The sequence below is a fragment of the Salmo salar genome, chromosome ssa02, assembly GCF_905237065.1.
Source record: "Salmo salar chromosome ssa02, Ssal_v3.1, whole genome shotgun sequence".
NCBI classification, from domain to species: domain Eukaryota; kingdom Metazoa; phylum Chordata; class Actinopteri; order Salmoniformes; family Salmonidae; genus Salmo; species Salmo salar.
Genome location: NC_059443.1, coordinates 16,015,856 through 16,036,645, shown reverse-complemented (window position 1 = coordinate 16,036,645; position 20,790 = coordinate 16,015,856). Strand labels below are relative to the sequence as shown.

General features: G+C 41.2%; 2 long non-coding RNA genes across 3 annotated transcripts; both read right to left on the bottom strand.

Annotated features, from left to right (window-relative positions):
* Window positions 1-8,062: 8,062 nt before the first annotated feature.
* Window positions 8,063-11,138, bottom strand: LOC106576075 (uncharacterized). Its single transcript, XR_001321887.2, has 3 exons — window positions 10,229-11,138; window positions 9,104-10,126; window positions 8,063-8,962 (listed from the first exon to the last, which is right to left on the bottom strand). It is a non-coding gene; the product is annotated as an uncharacterized lncRNA (long non-coding RNA).
* Window positions 11,139-15,268: 4,130 nt separating this feature from the next.
* On the bottom strand, window positions 15,269-20,551 carry LOC106597244 (uncharacterized). Of its 2 annotated transcripts, XR_001326892.2 has the most exons (3): window positions 19,605-20,513; window positions 18,482-19,502; window positions 15,269-18,340 (listed from the first exon to the last, which is right to left on the bottom strand). It is a non-coding gene; the product is annotated as an uncharacterized lncRNA (long non-coding RNA). The 2 variants fall into 2 exon arrangements; XR_006759922.1 differs by having other exon boundaries at window positions 18,482-20,551.
* Window positions 20,552-20,790: the final 239 nt, after the last annotated feature.

Below are 20,790 nucleotides of genomic sequence, written 5' to 3'. Positions count from 1 at the left end.
GGTGCTATGTCTCGATAGATCACTTAATTAATGATTAATTAGTATTCTACATAAGACACCGAATATAATAGCATGATAATGTCAGGCTACTGACATACCAAAAAAACCATGTAATTTCTTAAGACAATTTAGTATGACTGTGCTGTTTATTTTTATGGATACATCTCCACGTGTGGAGGTGCTGGCTCCACCACTATCACTAGCAGGCCCGCTAGTTTCTCGACGCTCTGCTACAGCTAGCTTCACAGTTGGGTGCACAGTTCGCATGTGTAGGTTATGCGTAGAACCGGCTTTATGAGATTTTGTTTTGGCAAATTCTACACTGTGCTTTAACATTGTCTACATTATTAAAATGCATCCAAATGCTAATGTGCTTCCGACTCATTTTCCAGCTGTTCTTTTCACAGCTGTCCTTCCTCTCTCTCCTTGGCTGCTAAGTGTGTGACTGTGAGTGAGTTGTCTCAGCCCTCCCTCATGCATCTTTGGTTCATTGGTTGACACTGCGTGTCTGAATGACAGGAACAACAGGTGAGGCTGTTAGTCTGAGCAGGCAGAACGAATGTGTGCGCACCTAAGCATTTAGGCATATATATATTTTTTTTTCGTTCTTTGAATTAGTTCATTCTATTCATTTAAATCTTTTGATTATTCATACCTTAATTTTTCAATTTTTTTACAAATAGATACAGCTCTTCTGATATGCGAACATTCACCTACAAGAGCTGGCTCGTTCGCGAAGGACCCATCACTAGCGTGCGCCATCGTGTGCAAATAGATTTTGTCCCCCCACACCAAACGTGATCACGACACGCAGGTTGAAATATCAAAACAAACACTGAACCAATTATATTAATTTGGGGATAGGACGAAAAGCATTAAACATTTATGGAAATTTAGCAAGCTTGCAGTTGTTAGCTAATTTGTCCTATTTAGATAGCTAGCTTGATGTTGGTAGCTAATTTGTCCTGGGATATAAACATTGTTGTTATTTTACCTGAAATGCACAAGGTCCTCTACTCCGACAATTAATCCACACATAAAACGGTCAACTGAATCGTTTCTAGTCATCTCTCCGCCTTCCAGGCCTTTTCTTCTTTGGACTTTATATGGCGATTGGCAACTAACTTTCATAAGGTATATTACCACAACCGAACTCCATTTATCTTTCAATCAGCCACGTGGGTATAACCAGTGAGGAGATGGCACGTGGGCATATGCTTCTAAAAGCCAATGAGGAGATGGGAGAGGCAGGACTTGCAGCGCTTTCTGCTCTACAATTAGAAGTAACTTATATTTTAGCTCTTGGAAACACAGAAGCTCAACAAGCAAGCAATGATTTGAATAACATGTATGTGTACATTTATTTTGCAACACGAGCGGTGTGGTCAACATGTTGCGCACTCGATAACATGAAAACAGTCTAACCAACTCTGCTAGGGGCGAGTAAAAGGGTCAGAGTGAGGTGTTCTCTCATTTGTGTCTGGAAGTAGCTAGACAACTTTAGCCAGTTAGCTTGGGAGTATGACTGCCGTTGTGAGGTTAGACCACTCGGATTAACCCTACTCCTCTGCCAGAGTGTCCAGTGTGCGCTCTGCTCAACGCTCTGAGATCGAAACGCTCTGAATTTACCAAAGGACAACATGTACATCACCAGGACCTGGCTTTCGGCACTTTAGCACCAAATGATTTTCGGTCAACCCCGAATCTTTTGACCTGCTGCTGCAATGGTGTAAAAACTGGATGTGGCTCTTAGTTCATAGAGCTGTGGTTATGTGAGACTTCCGAAGGCATCCAACGGTTATAATCAGGGGTGTAGTGCTGCCAGCGGTGCTCAGCGGAGTGACGCTCCACAACTTCTCAGAATGGTGCTATGTCTCGATAGATCACTTAATTAATGATTAATTAGTATTCTACATAAGACACCGAATATAATAGCATGATAATGTCAGGCTACTGACATACCAAAACACCATGTAATTTCTTAAGACAATTTAGTATGACTGTGCTGGTTATTTTTATTCCATCTGTTCTAAAATGTAATTAGTTAGGCTGGTTAGCCACCCTTACTTATGTAACAGTGTAATTAAGTTGTTAAATTCCTGCATAAAAATGGGTATTATGCCACCTCCTGGTGGATTAGTGTGTTTACATTGTCTAATACACAGGTATGGGATTCTGGGTAAAACACAACAGATTTATGGAGAATTGCTGTGGTTGAGTTGAAAATTGAATGGTCCCGGGATAGAAATTTATTAAATGTACATTACATCATAAAATCTACCTTTTACATCGTACATGAGCAATGTATGTTATTAGTAACTACTGTTGTTGGTTTGGCGTCAAATAAGCCACTCTAGGGTGTGGCTCAGTTGGTAGAGCATGGTGTTTGCAACGCCAGGTTTGTGGGTTCAATTCCCACGGGGGACCAGTACGGAAGAAAAAAAAAAAGTATGAAATGCTACATGCTACTGTAAGTAGTGAATGCATACATGACTAAAATGTAAATATGTCATTTGCCGAATCTCAGTTTGCCTTATGGGTTTTATGTTAGCTAAAGTTCCCTCTTTGAAGTTAGCAACTAATTCGAAAATGTATCTTCTTTAGGAGTGCTATTTATATCCCGTACACTACTCATCAATCATCCATACTGTGTGCGTCCCATGATTGCAGGTATTTTATGACAATTGTATAAAGTATATGTTTTATAAATGTATGAGCACCAGCTAGCGGCGTAATAGCCTGGTTTTGTTAGTTTAGGAAAATATGTGGTACATTCAATGTGTATTATATTTCCTCGCCACGAGTGTGACGTTGAGTAATTTCAGGTTCATTTGATATATTTTGAATACTAAAATGGATAGTTTATTCTGATGTTGTGAATATGAGATTACACATGGAAACAATATTTTTATTATAGTAAATTGGTGATTATGCAACTTCGGCACTTTGGCCGTGCAAACTTTCAGAAATTAAAACTTATTCAAACACCATTTTACCAGTATTGTACTTGTCTTTGATTTGTCTATAAACTATATCTGATAATGGCTACGATCGTACTATTCAGGAATTTATATATTTTTGTCATTTTTCCCAGACAGCCATAGACAAATGTCATTTCCATGTCATTAAACATCCACTTTAGTTGAAAATGAAATATCATACAATTGATTTAGAACGGATTTCTTATACATTTGTACATGAACTTGTATTGAATATTATTTAAAGTGATTTTTAAGGTTTTCCTAATATTAATAATTCAACACGACGTCTGAATGTTTAAACGTGCCTTGGTGACAGCTGAAAACATTTTTTTTTTCATGAAAAATAAGATATTTGCGCCCAACCTTTTTGTGAGATTATGATAACAACCATATGATTTCCATATCTAAAACAAATAAATAATATACTAATTTACCTCAAAATATGGGTTGTGATGGAAATGACAAGGTGTGGTGGAAATGTTAAATGTTAAAAAGAATGTATGAAAACAATATTTTATTGCAAACATTTTGAACAACAACCACAACAACCAGACCTATACTGGGTTTTAGGCCCATCACTCAAAGTGTACAGCAGTAGCCGATGGGCAGAGCTCAAGGAAGTAGGACAGTGTTTTGAGAGATGGGCCCAGATAGCAGAGGAATCATGCCCATAGAAGAGCTCAGTGAGCAAAGTGAAACTGTATCATTTGTGGTATATCCAACACAGGTGTGGAGGGTCACCTGCTTGTGAGAATCACCAAAGTGAACTGCCTGGATTTCACTGGTGTATTTACACAGGTAGTTCTCTGCAAAGTCAATATGCACAATGATATCCTCTTTCCCAGGATTCTCTTAATTCTCTCAGTTTGGAGTATTGGTGTCAAATGTTGTACACGTGTTTCCCCAACTTCTCTTTCAATCCTTTGGAGAAGTCCTCCAATAGAATCTGCAGTGTGCCACATACCTTTTCTTTTACTCTCAAATGTAATGTTTTTCTCTCTCTCTTCAGCTTTGTTTTCCCACTCAAACCACCATGTCTGCTCACCAGCATCAAAGTCAGATGTTTTAAGCTCTTTTGCTTGGCAAAGGGAGCACTCTCTATACATGCACTCTTTCTTCAGGTTCCCACAGCACAAAAGACTCAATACGTTTCTCAATGTTGCTGCAGCTGATCACTTTGTGATACTGTAGTTTGTCCGCCATGAACTGGAGGTTGGCATGTGTTTTGCAGAGACGTGTCCCTATCCTGGACTGTTGGCTTGACAACCCAAAAAGGACTTATTTTGCAGAATTCACAATAGGAATTTTGAATTTCTGAATATTCCCTCTTAAACTTCTGATAAAGGTCCTGAATTGTGCCATTCAAGAAGCGCTTCTGCTTGTTCTTCTTGTTCCTCGTTAGTGTGTCCTTTTTCCCTGTAGTTGCTCTGCTGTTGTCATCACGTTCATAGAATCTAGTGATTTTTATCTTCTGTGGCTGTGCTAATTCTGTTACACTGATTTTTCCTGGAGTATTGAAGACTTGATGGCCTGTTTTCATTTGCCCTCATTGCTTTTGCAGAAAATCTAAATTCTCTGTTTCCGGCTTTGACCAGGCCATACTTTCTCAGGATGTTGCCTCTGAGCATTTTTGAAGCCACTTGTTTGTCCTTGGCACTGCAATTTTTTTTTATACTTTTGTTTTAACTCTGCAATGATGGCATTTTGAAACAATAAAATCCTTCTCAAGTTCTTCGGAGTTCCCGTCATTTGCTGTTTTGTCTTTGGGGAATCTTGTCTCTTCATTTTGTTCATCAGTCGATCATACCTTTTTTTGGATTTCTTAGCTTTCCGTAAAGCATTATCAAGTTTGACATTTGTCATACTAAGATCTCTGTATGCTTTTGAGCGACCTCTTCCAACCTTTTTCCTTCTAGCAAGTATTCGACTTCTCATTCATGTTGCAAACGATGAGGAAGGGGTATCAGGGTGTGCATCAAGGGCAGGTAAGTTAGGGGCAGGTATGTTAGCCTCATGTTCTGGCTGCAAGTCATCTGGTGACTGAGGTGGCATGTTGCCTGATAGGTAGGTCTCCATTGCAACTGTTCTCTTTAAAGTCTGTCTTCTATTTCGTTGGTTACATTTCCATTGCCATCTCGTTTCTTTGTTCTCGCTTTGTAAGCTCAGAGATAGATATCACTTCTCTTTTTTCTTCCAGTATCTCTCCCTGTCTTTTTTCAGATGTTCCTGGTATCGTATACGATCATTTTTTATTTTTTTTCTATGTCTGTGACCTCTCTGTGCTGTTTGTGGCTTCTTCTAAAAATAAAGACACATACTACTTAGTTTTCAACTTGTGCACACCTTGGATCATTTTCTAGATTCAATTAATTTAAAACATGATTAAATAAGCCTAAAGTAAAAAAATAAATAAAAAAGTAAAGTAAAAACAAATAAGATAATGGATTTGTGTCATTTCCACCACTTTCTGTCATTTCCACCACACTTAAGTTTGTGATGGAAATGACATTTCTATAGTTTCTGGAGAAAATTGAGACAGCTTAGCATGCTTTGATTAGTATTACAGCTAGCATATCGTTTACACTAAATACATAAAATATATTTAAAAAAATCAAAAGTTCTACCACAAATTAAAGAAATTATAGCCTGTTTGGAAATGACTGACAATTCAAATATTCTCTACACAAGCAATATTTACCTCGTTTTTTTTTTTTCAACTTCTGAACATCACATCTGGAACAACTGTCCACTGCAGCCATGTGCTCAGTGTCACAATATGTTTCCATGGTAACTAAATTAACATTCTCTTGAAAAACTTGAATGAGGAATTTGTCCTCAGTGGTGGAAATGACACCACTCCCAAAGGACAGGTATATTTTGTGTAAAAAAACATATAAAGGGCATACTCACAATAAATATTGATATAGATTTTATTTAATTGACTTTTTCTTTAGTACATAACATTATATAATGTGTAATTATTGTTTTCTCATAGAAAAACATAATAGAAGCTTAAGTCTGTGTCAAGGACAAGGGCAAAAAAGTGAAATTGAGGTATAAAATGCATCTGAAAAGTAGCTAAAATATTTGATAGAGGTGTTTTAAAAAGTATGGGGTGATTCCACTTAACATACAAATATTTTTTATAAAATCCCCAAAATTGACCCGAGGACATGGAAGTGACCGTAGTTGCAGAATCACCCAAATTAGAAATTGTTAAATCCAGTATACGATCCCAATAACTTTGATAGACATTTCAATTGTTATTTTGTTAGTATATTATACAGCCGAATTATGGAGCATTGCTGTGGGAGTGCTATTTATATCCCGTCACAACTCCTCATTCATCCATACTGTTTGTGTCCCATGATTGCAGTTTTGGAAATAAATGAACTATCCATCCATTAATGTTTCCTGTGTTGACTCACTGACTTTAGGGACGGGACCAGGAAGGGCACACTTACATCATTCAAGAAGATCGAAATGCATATTCCCATGAAAGTGATTGGGATCAAATGGTTGGTATGCAGGCAACATGGACGTTTGACCTGTAAAACGTGTCGAATTGTCACTCACGATTACCAGTGATGATAGCATAATTTATAATACGGTAGGCCTAATTTGGTGTTTTACGAATTCAAAAATAGATAATTTTCATTTAGTCACTTACAGTATGTGTAGGTATAGGCATTCATGCAATTTGGATGATGCATTGTCTGTATATTATAAAATGATTTTATACAAATAGGTTTTGTCAGTACCAAATTTCATTCAGAAATGATGGCTTAATAATAAAAGTGGTGTCCGGTAGCCTACCTATCCCACTGGTTGAAAACAATGCCGATCTTCTCTATGTAACAGTGTAGGTTCCGTCCCTCTCTTCGCCCCAACCTGGGCTCGAACCAGGGACCCTTGCACTGACACCCCACGAAGCCACAAAAGCCGCGGCCCTTGCAACGCAAGGGGAAACCCTACTTCAAGTCTCAGAGCAAGTGACGTCACTGATTGAAATGCTATTAGCGCGCACAACCGCTAACTAACTAGCCATTTCACATCGGTTACACAGTGTAGGTTCCGTCCCTCTCTTCGCCCCAACCCGGGCTCGAACCAGGGACCCTTGCACACATCACCAACTGACACCCCACGAAGCATCGTTACCCATCGCGCCACAAATGCCACGGCCCTTGCAATGCAAGGGGAAACCCTACTTCAAGTCTCAGAGCGAGTGACGTCACTGATTGAAACGCACCACCGCTAACTAACTAGCCATTTCACATCGGTTACATCTACACACATGCATAGAATGACAAATAAAAAAATGCTACTGCTACTACAATCAGCGAAATGTAGGCTAAACTGACAACGGAGTGAAGAGCAGAAATCTCAACTAGCAAGTAAGTCGCTGCAATGAAGATGTGTGTGCGCGAAGAGAGAATTCTACGCGCCATCGTAAAAACGCAACACCTAAATTTACTCGGGTCTGTCCACGGGACTTGTCGTCCTGCTTCTTGGCTGTTGGTCGAATCATTTTAGGTTTTAAAGCGCTCTCTGGTGGTGCATGATTACTGAGGTATAAAATTAACGGATGCTTCTGGGAGTCAGCCATGTTGACAGACGTCTAAATCTAGGGATAGTAAAAGGACTCATTCAAAGATATTTATAACTAATCCCTTTTTCGCTGTGACTCAGCTGAGTCTTCTTCTATGTCAAGGCGCTCCGCAAACAATCGTTTAAGTGCATGCCGCCGCCTACTGTGCGGGAATGTAGGCACAGAGCAAGAGCGAGGTATTCTTATTTGGGTTTTATGGCGAACTACAATCAAAAGGTGTAGTGTCGCCCTCAACTGGACTGGGGGTAAAATAAATGACTAAATAAACATTCTAGCCAATGAGAGGGCAGATATGTGTGAGAACAACAAGCACAACTCCATTATAAAATTGTTTTTCTCCAAGTTTCCAAAATGCCACATGCGCCCACTTATCAGTAAATTCTTATCGACATAAACATAATGAAACTTAAATTCGATCAAATTAAACATTGTAGCAAATTAGACATTTTAATTTTATGGTTTTTTTATTTATTTTTATGTAACCTTTATTAAACTGTTGACCAAATTCGACATTCTCTCATTGACCTCCATAAAAAAATCCCCAATTCCACTGGTTAACACTGTACTTTCGCACTGACAGACTTTAGAGCGGAGTCAAGCCTCTTGTTTCCTCGCTGGTTATATCCAAGATGGGTTTATCTCTGTGCTTCTTAACTTGTGGGTCGGTCCAACCAGGAGAACTCAAAATGCAATATATCAGCCAATAACATCTGTGGGGAGGAAATTCTTTGTAACATTCACTTTACAAACCCATCAGATTTTTCATGGATATTTGATGATGTAGAACAGTGAAACACATTTTCTTTAACAATAGATATTTTTAAACCAAAACTGTAGAAGTGAAAAAACAACAGCCTGAAGAGTTCTAAGAAATGTTCAAAGCCAAAACATTATGGTCATGACAAAACCGATAAGACTTTTTTTAATGACACCGGTAGGTGGCTCCTTGTTCTGGTCTGGTTCTCTCTGGGGTGGTGATGGTAATGTGTCCAGCTTTTCAACAGCAGTGTGCACATGTATCTCTCCTAGAGGCTTCTACCAGTGCCCCCCTCCTCCACTACCTTTCCCTTTACTCCTCGTCTTCTCCTCTTCCTCCAGGTCAAAGTCAGAATCACTCTCATTCTGACGCTCCTCCTCCTCAGGATCATAGTTCAACTGTCGATTCCTCTGTCGCCTGCTCCTCCGCTCTCCCACCTCCACTCCCTCCCCACTCTCCCCTTGGTGATAGCGTGTGACGAGGTTCTTGAGGCTGACGTTGTGGTTAAAGCTCTAGACGCAGCGCTGGCATTTGAAGGGCTTCTCCCCAGTGTGGACGTGCAGGTAAGACTTCAGCTGGCTGAGCTGGGCAAAGGAACGCTGGCACACCTGACACCTAGCAGGAGCAGAATGTAATGGAAAACATCAACACTTTGCAGTCCACTTTCAGCTGATAATACAAACAAACAAAACAGACATGTCAGAGGGAGATGTGTTCAGTATCAAACTAACAGAGAACGCAGTATAAAACACCAACCTGAAGGATTTGTTGTCACTGTGGCTCAGCTCGTGCCTCTCAAGCTTGCTAAGTTGGGGAAATTCCTTGTAGCACATGTTACAAATGTCTCTTGGACTCATGCTCTCTGAGATGGTGGTTCCGTTTCAAGATGTTGTAAAATCCCATGGGGCATTTGGAGCACCTATAGTGCAACTTTTTGACCTGGTGGTCGTCCTTCTCGTGTGTCCGCTTGTCTTCCCTGGCCTTGAATGGCTTGAGGCAGAACTTACAGTAGACATGCTCTTGATGGTGAAGCCTCTGGTGATGCTTGAGGCCAGCTTCATCCACACAGCGCTTCCCACAGACAGAACAGCTTGAACTTGTTCACACTGATGCCCCACACTGAGTAACGTTGAGATGAGGATGCCACAGTCAGGACAGAGAGGCCGTGAACTTTTGGAGTGCTCTTGACGGACGTGCTCCTCATAACTGCCGAGGTCATTAAACCGCATGCAGAGTTTGTCAAACCCAACAGGCTCCTCAGGCTGGCCATCACACACACAGCTTCTTGTGTCGGCGTGGAGTGTAGGCTCGCTCGCGCCGTCTCTCTCGCGCTCCATACACACACACACACACACACACACACACACACACACACACACACACACACACAAACACACAAACAGAATCTAAAGTCACCTCCGGCTCCACTGAGGGTTCCCACTCAGCATTAGCCTGCCGCTCCTCTCTGCTGGGCAGTCCCTTCATCTGTCTGTCTCTCATCTCCTTGCTCCTCCTCTAGGTGCAGAGCCCTTTCCTCCCTGTTGGGTGCAGTGTCTGCATCACTGTCCTGTGGATCCTCAGTCACCTCCATCACCAGAGAGCCAGTCAGCCCCAGTTCCCCCCTTCTCAAACACCATGGCAGCCAACAGCTTCTTCTCTTCCTCGCTATAGGAGGCAACACTTCTCCTGCTTCACAGACCCATTCCTTTCCATCCTCAGGGAACAACTGTCGTCTATGTTTCTGTATTCACACGGAAGGACCACTGACACTTCACTCACCTAATTCAAATGAAAACAGAGATCAGTGTTACTGGCTACATGATGAAGTGTGTTTGACTTCATATGCATGCTGAAACCTATCTCATACAGCAGCATCATAACCTGTTCTCCGTGGTTCGACTCATCTGAGCTTCTGGGCTGAATGTTCACGCACTGGTCCTCCTCAATGGACGGACAACATTCTTCAGTGGCACTGCTGCCTTCTGGCCTATCAACAGTGACTGTGTTAATACCCTCTCCTGACCAACCATGATATCTGTCCTTCATGGCTCCCTCTTAACACAATAATAAGGAATTAGGAAACATATGTCCGTTTATATGACTTCGCCAAAGATTTCCTATGGCTTGCCTACATGTTGTGCATAGAATGCCCACTGATGGGACATAACTTTTAATCTTACTTCTTGACAGTTCCATTCTCTCATAATAGTCCCCGGGGAAAATGTTCTGAGCATACTAGTAACTTTCTGAGGTCGTCAGGCGGAGTATTGGCGTCAATGTTCAGGGCAACTAGCCATAGTCTCAATCGGTCCGGATCTCTCAATGGAAGTTGGTGAAACATTATATCTGACCCAGTCCTTGTGTTATGGCAAGTTTTTACAGTACACTCACGAACCGTATTGGAACAGGCGATGGAAGTCCGTCGATGTAACGCAAGTCTCAGCACACTTAGCTAGCTCGCTAACTTGCTAACGTTCTTCAGTGGTACAGTTGCTGTCTGGCCAATCAACAGTGACGGTTTTAAAACACTCTCCTGAACAACCATGCTGTCTGTCCTTCATGGCTCCATCTTGTCGACCTATGTGTTTACATACATAATAAAGTAGAAAACATATTTCCATTTATATAACATAGCCCAAATCTTTTCTATGGCTTAAAGCTAGCCAATTAAACTTCAGTAGCAAGCTACATTTCATTGCATACCAGCTAGCTACAACAGAGATACTGGAAGAATTGAATTTCCATTCCGTCGCTGCTACAAAGACACATAAACAGGAAGTGAGGCACAATTCCGTTCCAGAAATATGATTTCCAGGCAGCCAAGTAAATAAAAGTTCCTAGCTGCAACCTAGGTTAAAAATAATGACTTATTTTCAACCTAGGTTGCAAACTAGCCCTGCAAGTCTTGTGGTGGCCAACAGGGCTTAATAGCAGAGATATTTATTAGGAGGGCCGCAGAGCTATAGGGGGTGGTGGGGACCTTACTTGTCGGAGTGAGAGAGCGCTACACTTTAAAAACTCATTCATTTTTTATTTGATAAAATAATGTTATGGGAAACATTGTTCATTCTGTTTTCATGCTTAATGAGCTTTTGAATTGTTAATGAATCACTCAGTGTTTATCTCAATAGTGTGTGTGTCATCTTTGGAGGTAAGAAGACAGGAACATATAAAATATAGAATATTGCCCTCGTTTATCATCATATATCTACAAATGAAATAGACTGAGCGTAATTTAAAACAATGTTTTATTAAATCATAAATTCAACATCCTAAAAGTGCATAGGGGTTTATCTCAAATAAACTCCACATTTTAAAAGTCAATAAAGTTCAATCTAAGGAGAAAAAATGAATCATGCAGTAGCTTCTCATAACCTATGGCTTGTGGCTGAATGAGATACAGCTCTCCTCATAATAACCTATTCTAGTCACACCCTGGATACAATTTCCTCATCAGATTAGTATTTGCTGATGATCTCCTTAGCAAGTGCGATGTAAGCTGTCATGGCATCCTCCTTGGACATACCTATAAAATAAGAACACAAATACAACATTTACATTTATTTAACCAGGAAAAGCCCATTGAGACCCAGTCTCTTTTTCAAGGGAGACCTGGCCAAGAAGTCAGCAACAAGCAATACATTACAGAATTAAAACATAAAACATGATCCAGCCTAAAAAAAAGCATTTACACTCCTCCGTAACAGAGTCTCCCATCAATATTTGAAATTCATTCAGTGGCACTAACATATCTAGATGAAGCATGGATGGTAGATTATTCCATGCATCTGGTGCACAAGAAGAGAAGGCAGCTTTGCCTAATACTGTGAATGTCCTTGGGACTTTAAGTAGCAACCACCTAGCAGACCGGGTATGGCAACTGCTGGTGGTGAAGGAGACCAGACTACAGAGGTAAAGAGGGAGTTTACCCAAAAGGGCTTTGTAGATGAACACATACAAATGGATCTTTATGCGCATATAAAGTGAGGTCCAACCCACCATTTGGTAGAATGTGCAATGGTGGGTGAGTGACTTGGCATTTGTAATAAAGCGCAAGGATGCATGATAAACAGAGTCCAGTCTCTGTAAGACGGAGGAGGTTGTATGCACATACAACAAGTCACCATAATCAATTACAGAAAGAAAAGTGGCCTGAACAAGCTTCTTTCTCGCCATTAGCGGGAAGCAAGCCTTATTACTAAGATAAAAACCCAATTTCAATTGAAGCTTTGTCACAAGATTAATCACATGAACTTTAAAGGACAACTTGTCATCCAACCAAATACCTAGGTATTTGTAGGATGACACTTTTTCAATGGATAAGCCAATGCTAATGTTCAATGACAGAGTTCTAGCTCTGGTAAAAGTAATGAATTTAGTTTTTTGTATATTCCAGACCAGTTTGAGGCCATAAAGGGAGGCCTGCAGTGACAAAAGCAGTCTGGAGCTCTTCAACAGCCTGAACCAAAGAAGGAGCACATGAATATATAACTGTATCATCACTAGGGATTCATAGACCTTGGCCAGGATAGGGAGTTTAGAGATCGGACGATAGTTATTAGCATCTGAGGGATCTCCACCCTTTAGCAGTGGGAGGACATAAGCTGATTTCCAAATGTTGGGTATGGAATTGGTCAAGAGACTCAAGTTGAAAATGTGAGCCACAGGTTCAGTAATAATACCAGCTTCTATCTTTAAGAGGTAGGGGTCCAGGTTGTCTGGACCTGCAGACTTTTTAGTGTCTACAGCCTTTAGTGCTTTATAGACCTCAGTATAAGAAACAGGCTCAAAGTTAAAATGGTTCACATGAGGGCCTATATCATAGTTGACTGTAACAGAGCTTACATTAGAGGCCTGGGCCCCACCATTATCAAAAACTGAACCAGCAGATATGAAGTGCTTCTTAAAAACCCCTACAATATGGGCTTTATCCTTCATTAAATGGTCATGAAGGCCAGGGGATACATTAGAACCTGACACTGATTTGATTAGCTTCCAGAACTTGGTAGGGTTGTTTAGGTTCTTTGTGACTGCATTTAAATAGTAATCTGATTCGGACTTCCTGATCAATCCTGTGCATTTGTTTCTTAGCGCTCTGAAGTAGGTCCAGTCAATAGGAGCATTTGTATGTCTAGCTTGAGCCCAAGAGATATCTAATTCATTCTGCCAAGTTATCTGAAAACCAGGGATTGTCCCTTCCACTGATTCTACATTTCTCACAGGGGCATGCTTATCACAAATCAACAAAAATGTAATATAAAAATAGACCCAGGCAGTGTCAACATCGGGAATCAGATTTAATGTTAATATTATGGTACAGATCATGTAAGAACGCTTGCTCATCAAACTGTCTAAAATGTCTTTTAAAAATATAACAGGGTTTGTCATTTTTGTATTTCTAACAAGCAATTGCACAGTGATCACTGACATCATTACAGAATATCCCTGTCGATGTGTATTTGGGAGGGGTATTCGTTAGAATAATGTCCAATAGCGTTGATTTGTTAGGTGCTCTGGGATTCGGTCTTGTAGGCACATTAATTAATTGAGCGAGATTCAGAGAGTCACACAGTTCTTTAAAAGAGTCAGATACAGATGTAAGCATGTCCCAGTTCAAATCTTCTAAAATAATGAATTCAGAGTCATTTAGTTTGTACAGGACATCAGAAAGAGAGTTAAGTGCGTCTCCCGAAGCCGAGGGCGTTCTGTAGCAGCCGACTACAGTGATGTGGGAGTCCTTATATATATATACTGCTCAAAAAATAAAGGGAACACTTAAACAACACAATGTAACTCCAAGTCAATCACACTTCTGTGAAATCAAACTGTCCACTTAGGAAGCAACACTAATTGACAATAGATTTCACATGCTGTTGTGCAAATGGAATAGACAACAGGTGGAAATTATAGGCAATTAGCAAGACACCCCCAATAAAGGAGTGCTTCTGCAGGTGGTGACCACAGACCACTTCTCAGTTCCTATGCTTCCTGGCTGATGTTTTGGTCACTTTTGAATGCTGGCGGTGCTTTCACTCTAGTGGTAGCATGAGACGGAGTCTACAACCCACACAAGTGGATCAGGTAGTGCAGCTCATCCAGGATGGCACATCAATGCGAGCTGTGGCAAGAAGGTTGGCTGTGTCTGTCAGCGTAGTGTCCAGAGCATGGAGGCGCTACCAGGAGACAGGCCAGTACATCAGGAGACGTGGAGGAGGCCCTGTCTTTTTTCAGATGTTCCTGGTATCGTATACGATCATTTTTTATTTTTTTTCTATGTCTGTGACCTCTCTGTGCTGTTTGTGGCTTCTTCTAAAAATAAAGACACATACTACTTAGTTTTCAACTTGTGCACACCTTGGATCATTTTCTAGATTCAATTAATTTAAAACATGATTAAATAAGCCTAAAGTAAAAAAATAAATAAAAAAGTAAAGTAAAAACAAATAAGATAATGGATTTGTGTCATTTCCACCACTTTCTGTCATTTCCACCACACTTAAGTTTGTGATGGAAATGACATTTCTATAGTTTCTGGAGAAAATTGAGACAGCTTAGCATGCTTTGATTAGTATTACAGCTAGCATATCGTTTACACTAAATACATAAAATATATTTAAAAAATCAAAAGTTCTACCACAAATTAAAGAAATTATAGCCTGTTTGGAAATGACTGACAATTCAAATATTCTCTACACAAGCAATATTTACCTCGTTTTTTTTTTTCAACTTCTGAACATCACATCTGGAACAACTGTCCACTGCAGCCATGTGCTCAGTGTCACAATATGTTTCCATGGTAACTAAATTAACATTCTCTTGAAAAACTTGAATGAGGAATTTGTCCTCAGTGGTGGAAATGACACCACTCCCAAAGGACAGGTATATTTTGTGTAAAAAAACATATAAAGGGCATACTCACAATAAATATTGATATAGATTTTATTTAATTGACTTTTTCTTTAGTACATAACATTATATAATGTGTAATTATTGTTTTCTCATAGAAAAACATAATAGAAGCTTAAGTCTGTGTCAAGGACAAGGGCAAAAAAGTGAAATTGAGGTATAAAATGCATCTGAAAAGTAGCTAAAATATTTGATAGAGGTGTTTTAAAAAAGTATGGGGTGATTCCACTTAACATACAAATATTTTTTTATAAAATCCCCAAAATTGACCCGAGGACATGGAAGTGACCGTAGTTGCAGAATCACCCAAATTAGAAATTGTTAAATCCAGTATACGATCCCAATAACTTTGATAGACATTTCAATTGTTATTTTGTTAGTATATTATACAGCCGAATTATGGAGCATTGCTGTGGGAGTGCTATTTATATCCCGTCACAACTCCTCATTCATCCATACTGTTTGTGTCCCATGATTGCAGTTTTGGAAATAAATGAACTATCCATCCATTAATGTTTCCTGTGTTGACTCACTGACTTTAGGGACGGGACCAGGAAGGGCACACTTACATCATTCAAGAAGATCGAAATGCATATTCCCATGAAAGTGATTGGGATCAAATGGTTGGTATGCAGGCAACATGGACGTTTGACCTGTAAAACGTGTCGAATTGTCACTCACGATTACCAGTGATGATAGCATAATTTATAATACGGTAGGCCTAATTTGGTGTTTTACGAATTCAAAAATAGATAATTTTCATTTAGTCACTTACAGTATGTGTAGGTATAGGCATTCATGCAATTTGGATGATGCATTGTCTGTATATTATAAAATGATTTTATACAAATAGGTTTTGTCAGTACCAAATTTCATTCAGAAATGATGGCTTAATAATAAAAGTGGTGTCCGGTAGCCTACCTATCCCACTGGTTGAAAACAATGCCGATCTTCTCTATGTAACAGTGTAGGTTCCGTCCCTCTCTTCGCCCCAACCTGGGCTCGAACCAGGGACCCTTGCACTGACACCCCACGAAGCCACAAAAGCCGCGGCCCTTGCAACGCAAGGGGAAACCCTACTTCAAGTCTCAGAGCAAGTGACGTCACTGATTGAAATGCTATTAGCGCGCACAACCGCTAACTAACTAGCCATTTCACATCGGTTACACAGTGTAGGTTCCGTCCCTCTCTTCGCCCCAACCCGGGCTCGAACCAGGGACCCTTGCACACATCACCAACTGACACCCCACGAAGCATCGTTACCCATCGCGCCACAAATGCCACGGCCCTTGCAATGCAAGGGGAAACCCTACTTCAAGTCTCAGAGCGAGTGACGTCACTGATTGAAACGCACCACCGCTAACTAACTAGCCATTTCACATCGGTTACATCTACACACATGCATAGAATGACAAATAAAAAATGCTACTGCTACTACAATCAGCGAAATGTAGGCTAAACTGACAACGGAGTGAAGAGCAGAAATCTCAACTAGCAAGTAAGTCGCTGCAATGAAGATGTGTGTGCGCGAAGAGAGAATTCTACGCGCCATCGTAAAAACGCAACACCTAAATTTACTCGGGTCTGTCCACGGGACTTGTCGTCCTGCTTCTTGGCTGTTGGTCGAATCATTTTAGGTTTTAAAGCGCTCTCTGGTGGTGCATGATTACTGAGGTATAAAATTAACGGATGCTTCTGGGAGTCAGCCATGTTGACAGACGTCTAAATCTAGGGATAGTAAAAGGACTCATTCAAAGATATTTATAACTAATCCCTTTTTCGCTGTGACTCAGCTGAGTCTTCTTCTATGTCAAGGCGCTCCGCAAACAATCGTTTAAGTGCATGCCGCCACCTACTGTGCGGGAATGTAGGCACAGAGCAAGAGCGAGGTATTCTTATTTGGGTTTTATGGCGAACTACAATCAAAAGGTGTAGTGTCGCCCTCAACTGGACTGGGGGTAAAATAAATGACTAAATAAACATTCTAGCCAATGAGAGGGCAGATATGTGTGAGAACAACAAGCACAACTCCATTATAAAATTGTTTTTCTCCAAGTTTCCAAAATGCCACATGCGCCCACTTATCAGTAAATTCTTATCGACATAAACATAATGAAACTTAAATTCGATCAAATTAAACATTGTAGCAAATTAGACATTTTAATTTTATGGTTTTTTTATTTATTTTTATGTAACCTTTATTAAACTGTTGACCAAATTCGACATTCTCTCATTGACCTCCATAAAAAAAATCCCCAATTCCACTGGTTAACACTGTACTTTCGCACTGACAGACTTTAGAGCGGAGTCAAGCCTCTTGTTTCCTCGCTGGTTATATCCAAGATGGGTTTATCTCTGTGCTTCTTAACTTGTGGGTCGGTCCAACCAGGAGAACTCAAAATGCAATATATCAGCCAATAACATCTGTGGGGAGGAAATTCTTTGTAACATTCACTTTACAAACCCATCAGATTTTTCATGGATATTTGATGATGTAGAACAGTGAAACACATTTTCTTTAACAATAGATATTTTTAAACCAAAACTGTAGAAGTGAAAAAACAACAGCCTGAAGAGTTCTAAGAAATGTTCAAAGCCAAAACATTATGGTCATGACAAAACCGATAAGACTTTTTTTAATGACACCGGTAGGTGGCTCCTTGTTCTGGTCTGGTTCTCTCTGGGGTGGTGATGGTAATGTGTCCAGCTTTTCAACAGCAGTGTGCACATGTATCTCTCCTAGAGGCTTCTACCAGTGCCCCCCCTCCTCCACTACCTTTCCCTTTACTCCTCGTCTTCTCCTCTTCCTCCAGGTCAAAGTCAGAATCACTCTCATTCTGACGCTCCTCCTCCTCAGGATCATAGTTCAACTGTCGATTCCTCTGTCGCCTGCTCCTCCGCTCTCCCACCTCCACTCCCTCCCCACTCTCCCCTTGGTGATAGCGTGTGACGAGGTTCTTGAGGCTGACGTTGTGGTTAAAGCTCTAGACGCAGCGCTGGCATTTGAAGGGCTTCTCCCCAGTGTGGACGTGCAGGTAAGACTTCAGCTGGCTGAGCTGGGCAAAGGAACGCTGGCACACCTGACACCTAGCAGGAGCAGAATGTAATGGAAAACATCAACACTTTGCAGTCCACTTTCAGCTGATAATACAAACAAACAAAACAGACATGTCAGAGGGAGATGTGTTCAGTATCAAACTAACAGAGAACGCAGTATAAAACACCAACCTGAAGGATTTGTTGTCACTGTGGCTCAGCTCGTGCCTCTCAAGCTTGCTAAGTTGGGGAAATTCCTTGTAGCACATGTTACAAATGTCTCTTGGACTCATGCTCTCTGAGATGGTGGTTCCGTTTCAAGATGTTGTAAAATCCCATGGGGCATTTGGAGCACCTATAGTGCAACTTTTTGACCTGGTGGTCGTCCTTCTCGTGTGTCCGCTTGTCTTCCCTGGCCTTGAATGGCTTGAGGCAGAACTTACAGTAGACATGCTCTTGATGGTGAAGCCTCTGGTGATGCTTGAGGCCAGCTTCATCCACACAGCGCTTCCCACAGACAGAACAGCTTGAACTTGTTCACACTGATGCCCCACACTGAGTAACGTTGAGATGAGGATGCCACAGTCAGGACAGAGAGGCCGTGAACTTTTGGAGTGCTCTTGACGGACGTGCTCCTCATAACTGCCGAGGTCATTAAACCGCATGCAGAGTTTGTCAAACCCAACAGGCTCCTCAGGCTGGCCATCACACACACAGCTTCTTGTGTCGGCGTGGAGTGTAGGCTCGCTCGCGCCGTCTCTCTCGCGCTCCATCACACACACACACACACACACACACACACACACACACACACACACACACACAAACACACAAACAGAATCTAAAGTCACCTCCGGCTCCACTGAGGGTTCCCACTCAGCATTAGCCTGCCGCTCCTCTCTGCTGGGCAGTCCCTTCATCTGTCTGTCTCTCATCTCCTTGCTCCTCCTCTAGGTGCAGAGCCCTTTCCTCCCTGTTGGGTGCAGTGTCTGCATCACTGTCCTGTGGATCCTCAGTCACCTCCATCACCAGAGAGCCAGTCAGCCCCAGTTCCCCCTTCTCAAACACCATGGCAGCCAACAGCTTCTTCTCTTCCTCGCTATAGGAGGCAACACTTCTCCTGCTTCACAGACCCATTCCTTTCCATCCTCAGGGAACAACTGTCGTCTATGTTTCTGTATTCACACGGAAGGACCACTGACACTTCACTCACCTAATTCAAATGAAAACAGAGATCAGTGTTACTGGCTACATGATGAAGTGTGTTTGACTTCATATGCATGCTGAAACCTATCTCATACAGCAGCATCATAACCTGTTCTCCGTGGTTCGACTCATCTGAGCTTCTGGGCTGAATGTTCACGCACTGGTCCTCCTCAATGGACGGACAACATTCTTCAGTGGCACTGCTGCCTTCTGGCCTATCAACAGTGACTGTGTTAATACCCTCTCCTGACCAACCATGATATCTGTCCTTCATGGCTCCCTCTTAACACAATAATAAGGAATTAGGAAACATATGTCCGTTTATATGACTTCGCCAAAGATTTCCTATGGCTTGCCTACATGTTGTGCATAGAATGCCCACTGATGGGACATAACTTTTAATCTTACTTCTTGACAGTTCCATTCTCTCATAATAGTCCCCGGGGAAAATGTTCTGAGCATACTAGTAACTTTCTGAGGTCGTCAGGCGGAGTATTGGCGTCAATGTTCAGGGCAACTAGCCATAGTCTCAATCGGTCCGGATCTCTCAATGGAAGTTGGTGAAACATTATATCTGACCCAGTCCTTGTGTTATGGCAAGTTTTTACAGTACACTCACGAACCGTATTGGAACAGGCGATGGAAGTCCGTCGATGTAACGCAAGTCTCAGCACACTTAGCTAGCTCGCTAACTTGCTAACGTTCTTCAGTGGTACAGTTGCTGTCTGGCCAATCAACAGTGACGGTTTTAAAACACTCTCCTGAACAACCATGCTGTCTGTCCTTCATGGCTCCATCTTGTCGACCTATGTGTTTACATACATAATAAAGTAGAAAACATATTTCCATTTATATAACATAGCCCAAATCTTTTCTATGGCTTAAAGCTAGCCAATTAAACTTCAGTAGCAAGCTACATTTCATTGCATACCAGCTAGCTACAACAGAGATACTGGAAGAATTGAATTTCCATTCCGTCGCTGCTACAAAGACACATAAACAGGAAGTGAGGCACAATTCCGTTCCAGAAATATGATTTCCAGGCAGCCAAGTAAATAAAAGTTCCTAGCTGCAACCTAGGTTAAAAATAATGACTTATTTTCAACCTAGGTTGCAAACTAGCCCTGCAAGTCTTGTGGTGGCCAACAGGGCTTAATAGCAGAGATATTTATTAGGAGGGCCGCAGAGCTATAGGGGGTGGTGGGGACCTTACTTGTCGGAGTGAGAGAGCGCTACACTTTAAAAACTCATTCATTTTTTATTTGATAAAATAATGTTATGGGAAACATTGTTCA